Genomic DNA, 7,556 nt, shown 5'->3' on the forward strand with positions numbered 1-7,556 from the left:
ATTTAAGCTGTGTTCGCCATCTGTCATCCATGGCTCCCACGCCGTTCGCAACTTCACTTTGAACGCCCTGTTTACACCGATGTCCAGCGGTTGGAGTTCATTAATCCATTGCTCGAGTTGGTCTTCCAACTTAGGCCACATCGCCTTGTTTCCGCGGAAACTCAGCTTCATCTTCTTGACTTGGCGAAGCGCGTTTTCCTGCTTCCTCCACTTGCGAACCATGGATTTGTTGAGCTTGAATTTTCTCGTGGCAGCTAGATTCCCATGTTCCTCCGCGTAACTGACGGCTTTCAGTTTAAAACTGTGCTTCGTTAGCGTGTCTCTTCGTAGGTGCTATTTTCGGGGGTCCTTAGCCAAACCGATGTTGTTTTGCACAATGTGCATACCGGGGCTATATACCTACTGGGGGCGTGCCTTTAGCGTCCTCCTTCACACGCACCCTTCCCCCTTTACGTCCGCATGCTGTCCTCAGCCACGTTTGCTTTTCCTCTGTATAAGCAGCATGTCGGCAGGAAATGCTCCCAGGCAGTCAAGCGGAGCGCTCATCACATAACAACATTAATAGATTTTGGAACTCGGTGCACACATAAGGTGCGCCGCATTATAAGGCCCCCCTTCCATTTTGGAGAAAATTTAAGACTTTTAAGTGCGCTTTGTGGTCGTGAAAATACAGTAAATATAGTACAGCTATATATATAGTACAGCAGTCCAAGTGAAGAACCTCGTCATCAAATGTGACTGATGTCAAAATATGACTAACAAACAGAATTTTCTTATCACATTGGACACTTCAGCAAATCACCAGATCAACAAATATTTTGGATGGTCAGACTGTCACATAAGGTGTTTTGGAAACAAAGTTAGAGAGAGCAGACTTGGATGGATTGGACGCATCCAGAGGAGAGAGAGAGAGTATATTGGTACAAGGGTGATGAGGAGCGCGCTGCCGAGCAAGAGAACTCAAAGAAGACCAGTGAGAAAGTTGATAGATGTAGTGAGGGAAGACATGAGGGCAGTTGATGTCAGAGAGGAGGTTGCATGAGATAGGCTTTCACATGAGGTGAGTACATGTTAGCATTGATCATAGTTTTCTGATGAACTATTTCTTTATATTTCCATCTGTTTCCTCCTTTTTGAAAAGCTTGAACTTGTGAATGGGAATGTAAGGTTTGTGGAAAATCAGTATGAAGTAGGTATATATATATATGGCTTGGTTAGACATGGCAGGCTGAAATATGGCCTTCATGAAAACAAGCTGCGACATCTTCTAAATTGTTGATGCACGATTAGACTATGGAATAGTCTTTTGAATCTTATGATGTCATACTCATAAAACTCAAACGTCTTAAGAATCATCTGACCTATCTCTATTTTAATTGTCAAGAACATGTCTGGAAATATCGCTCAAGGTTCCACTTTTGTAATATACATTTCCGCCAAGGGAGGAAGATATGATCAAGGTCAAACTATACTTTCATCTCTGTCATGTTTTTAGACAGTTCCTGCGAGAGACCTTGAGTACTCCTGTTTGTGCAATTTAAAAAAAAAACACCTGCTAAACTATACTTTAAACTCTGGGATTTTTTCTGAACGAGATATATAAAACAACTTCTTCCTACACGTTTCAATGATTTATAATAGAAAACGAGACACACACACCTGCCATTTAAAAAATGAGACACCTCGTCCTAACAGAGTGAAGATAGTTGGATGAATCCCAAAAGATACATGTTTGGGCATGTTTTCGAAAAAAGAAAACATGTGTAGGCATGTTTTTTGATAAGAACCTCGGAAATTTCCACATGAAATGTAAAACTGACATGTCTATGCTTCAGATGTATTAATGTTCATCTCATAATGCTTTACACTTGCACCTGTTTTTGAAAAGAGCCTCGAAAATTAGAAGATGTTCTTGAAAAACGAAAACATGTCTCGGCATGTTTTTTGATAAGAGTCTCAACAGCCCCCACATGAAATGTAAAACTTACATGTTTATGGTTTACACCTGGACATGTTTTTTTATAAGAACCTTGAGAACAAGAACATGTCTGGGCTTGTTCACTGAAAGGAAATTTCCCAGACTGATGGTCCGCTCAGCGTTTCGCACAACTCTGTGGTCAGAGAAAAGACATGTTCTTGGCTAAATACGAATTTTTTTCAGATCTTCTAACATCTCACACACCCGATTTCACATGTACAAACCACGTGAGTGTCCCATTCTCTAAAGGTGTGGGGTTGTGACCGGACATGGCCCTCAAACATTTCGGACACCCGATGTCACGTGTACAAGCCACGTGAGTATCCCCATCCTTTGCCAATGCTGTGTGACCTCTGGACGTGACCCCTAACATCTCAGACATCCCCATGCCACATGCACAAGCCACGTTATGACCTCATTCTTTGTAGCTGCCTTGCCAAAAGTCGTGGGACGCACCATCGATTTGGGACGGGTCTGGAAAGGACCATATTCACAGGTATGATCATAAATTACCTTTTTTGGTGTATATATTTGGTGTATATGACACCCCATGATTTCCTTTGTTCCTACAGGTGTCCCTGAACATGATGTCATGCGACCAAAACGCCAGGAAACATGATCTCACTTTGTTTTCGCCGGATGTGATGTGATTTTGTTTTTACCGGATGTGACGTCATTTCGTTTTTACTGGCTGTGACGTCAATGGGGACAGGTGGCCCGGAAGGAGACGTCATAGGCAACAAATCATTTAGTCATTTTCCCTATATTAATACTCTCTACTGTGACCAATCTAAAAAAGGAGAAAAAGGCTTGTGTTTGTTATGTTTGCTTCAGTTGTATTGTACTAAGAAGCTTGGACACAAACGCATACCATTTTTCAGTTTGATTAGCTGCTCAATGAGCAAAGTCTGCGGAGATATCCTAAAGTCAAAAGTCGAGGACTGCTGTGTCGTCTTGAAAGTGATGCTTTGCACCACTTTTGTGGCTTATTTTTGTCTGTCAAATTCTGAATTGACAACTTCAGGGAGGGCGCAGCTTACCAGCTATACATATTGTATATACAACCCCAATTCCAATGAAGTTGGGACGTTGTGTTAAACATGAATAAAAACAGAATACAATAATTTGCAAATCATGTTCAACCGATATTTAATTGAATACACTACAAAGACAAGATATTTAATGTTCAAACTGATAAACTTGATTGTTTTTAGCAAATAATCATTAACTTAGAATTTTATGGCTGCAACACGTTTAAAAAAAGCTGTGACAGGTGGCAAAAAAGACTGAGAAAGTTGAGGAATGCTCTTCAAACACCTGTTTGGAACATCCCACAGGTGAACAGGCTAATTGGGAACAGGTGGGTGGCATGATTGGGTATAAAAGGAGCTTCCCTGAATTGCTCAGTCATTCACAAGCAAAGATGGGGCGAGGTTCACCTCTTTGGGAACAAGTGCGTGAGAAAATAGTTGAACAGTTTAAGGACAATGTTCCTCAACGTACAATTGCAAGGAATTTAGGGAATTCATCATCTACAGTCCATAATATCATTAAAAGGTTCAGAGAATCTAGAGAAATCACTGCATATAAGCGGCAAGGCCGAAAACCAACATTGAATGCCCGTGACCTTCGATCCCTCAGGCAGCACTGCATCAAAAACTGACATCAATGTGTAAAGGATATCACCACATGGGCTCAGGAACACTTCAGAAAACCAATGTCAGTAAATACAATTCGGCGCTACATCCGTAAGTACAACCTGAAACTCTAGTATGCAACGCAAAAGCGATTTATCAACAACACCCAGAAACGGCGCCAGCTTCTCTGCGCCCGTGCTCATTGAAGATGGACTGATGCAAAGTGGAAAAGTGTTCTGTGGTCCGACGAGTCCACATTTCAAATTGTTTTTGGAAATTGTGGGCCAGAGGAAAAGAGCCATTTGGACTGTTATGGACGCAAAGTTAAAAAGCCAGCATCTTTGATGGTATGGGGCTGTGTTAGGGCCAATGGCATGGGTAACTTACACATCTGTGAAGGCACCATTAATGCTGAAACATACATACAGGTTTTGGAGCAACATATGTTTCCATCCAAGCAACGTATTTTTCATAGACGCCCCTTCTTATTTCAGCAAGACAATGCCAAACCACATTCTGCATGTGTTACAACAGCGTGGCTTTGTAGTAAAAGAGTGCGGGTACTAGACTGGCCTGCCTGCAGTCCAGACCTGTCTCCCATTGAAAATGTGTGGCGCATTATGAAGCACAAAATACGACAACGGAGACTGTTGAACAGCTGAAGCTGTACATCAAGCAAGAATGGGAAAGAATACCACCTACAAAGCTTCAACAATTAGTGTCCTCAGTTCCCAAACGTTTATTGAATGTTGTTAAAACAAAAGGTGATGTAACACAATGGTGAACATGACCCTGTCCCAGGTTTTTTGAAACATGTTGCAGCAATAAAATTCTAAATTAATGATTATTTGCTAAAAACAATCAAGTTTATCAGTTTGAACATTAAATATATTGTATTCTATTAAATATAGGTCAAACATGATTTGCAAATCATTGTATTCTGTTTTTATTTATGTTTAATACAACGTCCCAACTTCATTGGAATTGGCGTTGTATGTATAATTTCAATGTGGTTAGGGTATTTAATTTTCCTAAATTTCATTAAATTACAAAAGCAAACAAAATTATGCAATGCTAAAAACAATACTAAAAAAATATCATATTTCTACTAGGGGTTGGACTCAATTAAAAAAAATTATCTAATTAATTTGAGGCTTTGTAATAAATCTAAATTAATCGCATTTCAACTGTATAACAATTTTTGTCCTAAAAAGCAACATGGTTTAATTTAAATAGATTTTATTGGACGACTGCATCAAATAATTAATACTGACAGGAACATTGTTAACTCTGGAAGAATGCTTTTAATTGCATTTAAATACAAAACAGTAGAAAAACTAATAGAAAATATCCCTGGCCAAAATCAAACAGACCTAATGTTAAAGAGTCATTTTAGAACAGTTTTTTAGAACAGTATTGCCGAGAAATGGTTTCTATGTGGCACCTTTATCTAGGCTACCATCGAGCAGTTTTTTTGTTTGTTTGTTTTTTAATTAATGAAATTTGCCTCCCATCAGTCCTTGCAACACTGTTTTATCCAATATCTCCATTTTGGTAACTGAGCGCTGATGTGTGCATCAGTGTAATCGGTGTACCATGAAATCGTACAATGACAACGGTTCCGCATTGTATGGAACACAAAATGTGATTAAAACGTGTTATTTTTTACTAATTAATTTGTTTGTAATTCATTAAGTGTGATTAATGTGTTAGTCCCATCCCTAATTTCTACTAATGACGATGCATTACTTACTAGTTTGTTGTCGTCGAGTAGCAGTCTAATGATTAGTTTTTGCCTGAAAAACTTAAAGAAGTCTTCCCTTAAAAACATATTCAGAGCTGACATAACATAAACACGAGCATGTTACAAGCAAAACTTATTACAACTGAAGAAGGTGAATCATCACTCTGAGATGTGCACAAAGATGGGCAGCGCTAGAGTGAGCCTTTGGCTGCTGCTGCCAACGTCCAGACCAAGTGAGAGTTTCTGTGTTAACATAGAAAAGGCCCACACTTTTTTTCATAATTTCTATTGTTATTATTGTCACGGTATTATAAGTATCATGCCGATAAACAGATAATTATCTATATTCAAGACAATGTTTTTATCAATCCATTATTTGGGTGTGAATAGAATTAAGTATGAAAACAGACTTTGACCCAAGTAACATGTTTTTTTTCCACGCTTTTTTTCCCCTTTAATTTTCTCACCCTTCCATGGAGCAAAACAAGGTCATGTTAATAGTAACAAAAAGGGCAAAGGGAGGAGCAGCTGACAGAAGAAGGGAGGTAGGGAGAGGAGGATACAGGAGGGGAGGGAAGTGACCACTACCTCCATGTCAGCCTGCAAACAAAGCAGCTCTTTGAGGCTGATGCATCAATGCCCTTCATAATGCTTTTAGTCACATTCAAAAAATTGCCCTCACACACACACGCACAAACCCATAATGTGCAAATTGCAAAAGAAAAACTCTGTCAAGTGGATCATATCACGTTGACATTTCCTGCAAGGAGCAGCGTTTTGTTGCATACTCTGCTTTCCTGACTTGACTTGAACTACACAGGAGCGTGCATAAACAGGTCAGTAGGAAAGTAGGTCAGTGTGCGCAGGAACGGAGAAGAGGTAAAGGAGAGCTAAAGGTGGGGGGCGGGGGGGGGGGGGGGGTGCAGCATGCTCATAGATGGATCGATGGAAGTTGGGTCCGTCAGTGTCACTCTTGTTGACCTCCTGCACCAAAGATACTTCTTGTAAACAGAGCAGAAAACATGGATCCCACGTTACCTGACCTAGTGAAAATTGTTTTTATCTCGTTACGTGTCGCATGTAGCATACAAAGTGACCCACACTGAAATAGTATACGGTATGGCCTGAGTTTAGTATTTACAGTACTATATTACGCATGTATGTGTATGTAGACAGTACATATGTAAGCAAGTTGTGGTATATGCTGCTGCGTTATGTGCAGGTCGCAAAAGTTCAACTCCTAGCCAGTACCTGACTGCCAGTTCCAAGCCTGGATTAAAAAGAAAAAAAATGGGTGGGTTGCATCAGGAAGGGCACCCAGCGTAAAATTTGTCCCAAGCAAATCATACAAATGACTCACTGTTTACTAGTATGTTATTTTAATTTAGAGTGCACATATTAAAACTTTTTGTATTTATTCTACAACCCCAATTCCAATGAAGTTGGGACGTTGTGTTAAATAAAAAAATAATACAATGATTTGCAAATCATGTGCGACCTATATTTAATTGAATACACTACAGAGACAAGATATTTGATGTTCAAACTGATAAACTTGATTGTTTTTAGCAAATAATCATTAACTTGGAATTTTATGGCTGCAACACGTTCCAAAATAGATGGGACAGGGTCATGTTTACCATTGTGTTGCATCACCTTTTCTTTTCACAACATTCAATAAACGTTTGGGAACTGAGGACTCCAATTGTTGAAGCTTTGTCGGTGGAATTCTTTCCCATTCTTGCTTGATGTACAGCTTCAGCTGTTCAACAGTCTGGGGTCTCCGTTGTCGTATTTTACGCTTCATAATGGGCCACACATTTTCAATGGACGTCACGTCTGGACCGGTCCAAACAGGTCTTGGAGGAGCATTCCTCAACTTTTTCAGTCTTTTTTTGCCACCTGATTATTTGTTAAAAACAATGAAGTTTATCAGTTTGAACATTAAATATCTTGTGTTTGTAGTGTATTCAATTAAATATAGGTTGAACATGATTTGCAAATCATTGTATTCTGTTTTTATTTATGTTTGACACAACGTCCCGACTTCATTGGAATTGGGGTTGTAAATGAAAATGCCTGTGCGTTCCATATGCATGTGAAAGTGCTTTGTAAGGTACGCAACAACTGCATGCTGTCGACATGACCTATTTGCACTGTTGGGAAGATTGATTACTTTGAAAATGTAATTGGTTAC

The 7,556-nt window shown here is 39.5% G+C and overlaps 1 long non-coding RNA gene across 1 annotated transcript; it reads left to right on the forward strand.

Moving 5' to 3' along the window:
• The first annotated feature begins 912 nt into the window (after window positions 1-912).
• LOC133414941 (uncharacterized) lies at window positions 913-5,267 on the forward strand. The gene is made up of 3 exons (XR_009770080.1): window positions 913-1,060; window positions 2,228-2,474; window positions 2,551-5,267. It is a non-coding gene; the product is annotated as an uncharacterized LOC133414941 (long non-coding RNA).
• The last annotated feature ends 2,289 nt before the right edge of the window (window positions 5,268-7,556 follow it).

Source organism: Phycodurus eques, chromosome 16 (assembly GCF_024500275.1).
Source record: "Phycodurus eques isolate BA_2022a chromosome 16, UOR_Pequ_1.1, whole genome shotgun sequence".
In the NCBI taxonomy this organism is placed as follows: domain Eukaryota; kingdom Metazoa; phylum Chordata; class Actinopteri; order Syngnathiformes; family Syngnathidae; genus Phycodurus; species Phycodurus eques.